This window comes from Ixodes scapularis, unplaced genomic scaffold (genome assembly GCF_016920785.2).
Source record: "Ixodes scapularis isolate PalLabHiFi unplaced genomic scaffold, ASM1692078v2 PGA_scaffold0__279_contigs__length_252992795, whole genome shotgun sequence".
In the NCBI taxonomy this organism is placed as follows: domain Eukaryota; kingdom Metazoa; phylum Arthropoda; class Arachnida; order Ixodida; family Ixodidae; genus Ixodes; species Ixodes scapularis.
The window spans coordinates 248,476,488-248,477,713 of record NW_024609835.1 but is presented as its reverse complement, the minus strand read 5'-3'; the positions used below and the strand labels follow the sequence as shown (position 1 = coordinate 248,477,713).

Here is a 1,226-nt window from a genome sequence, read left to right as displayed (position 1 = left end):
GAAAGTGATTACATTGAGTTCGCAGGTGTCAAAAAGGAAATCTCATACCATTTATTCAGCGACGTGTCGTCCACAACATTTGTTTATTATTTTTTTGTTTTGTTTCTTCAGTGATAATTGTAAAAAAAGAAAAGAAATGTAGACATCGAAAAACATATGAAAAAAAAAAAGTTTCACGGGGGATCGAACCCGATCCTACGGCGTGTAAAGCAGACGTCTTTCCCACTCAGCTACTTTTTTGTTTTTGCCCAGTTGGCTTTTATTTGTTTAAAAACATTTTGCTATTTACAACCTAAAGGGTCAGCACTTCTGACACACCTCTCACAATTGTGCGCACATTTTCAGCGTGACGCTGTTTGTCGCGTTGGTCTGCGTAGCCACACCTTTCCAAAGAGTGCAATACCTTCGGGACCTTATAGCTTTAAAAGGGTCCTGAACCTCTCCCAGTGTTCCGTCTCCTTGAACGAAGTTTCTTTTATGATGGATGACGTGTAGTGAAATCCCTCTAAGAAGTGGCGCCACGCACACTTCCCTCGTTCTCGTACCAAGGTGTGATCAGTACGCGAGTTCCAAACCGATCAGGGTCAGGAGCTCGTAACATCTGCTTTGTTGCTTTTCCGGTGTGTCTAGAAACTTCATGCTGTACCAGGTTGGGTATAGATCGATTCGAAGCTCCGCGCGGAGCTGAGCCCAAAATAGTCATGCATTAGTACAATACATGAATGTATGTTGCAGTGTTTCGGGAACAGGGCAAATGACACAATTGACTCCCCAAGGCAGAAAAAAACCTTTTTGTTCCTCCCAGGTCTTGACCGGTAAAACTTCGGTATGAAAGCGCACAAAAAAATCCTTTATCCCTGGCCGAACTGGGTATAGACTCAGACGCTTGAACACGTTCGACTTTTCGCAGCCAGGAAACATTTGGCGATACATTGGAGGCGGCATTACCAGGTCTAGAGTGTCCCAATAAAGACGTCTGCGTTTGACGCTGTTTAGGTATTCCCACGAAAAACGTTCTTCAAAAAAAAAAAAACGAATCGCATCTCTAATTTCTCTATAGTATCGTAGGATCGAGGTCCTTTCTGGAGTGCCAACGGTCTCTTTAGTCCATGGAGCCAGATATGGTCCACCGAGCTCCTTTAACGCCGCCATTAACACCGGGCTGGTTGCTCGGGTACCTTAGAAAACGGCCCGTGACCGCGAAAAAGAGAGTGAGCGAGACTCGA

At 44.8% G+C, this 1,226-nt stretch overlaps 1 pseudogene; it reads right to left on the bottom strand.

Annotated features, from left to right (window-relative positions):
* Positions 1–321: 321 nt before the first annotated feature.
* On the bottom strand, positions 322–1,007 carry LOC120839962 (annotated as a pseudogene).
* Positions 1,008–1,226: the final 219 nt, after the last annotated feature.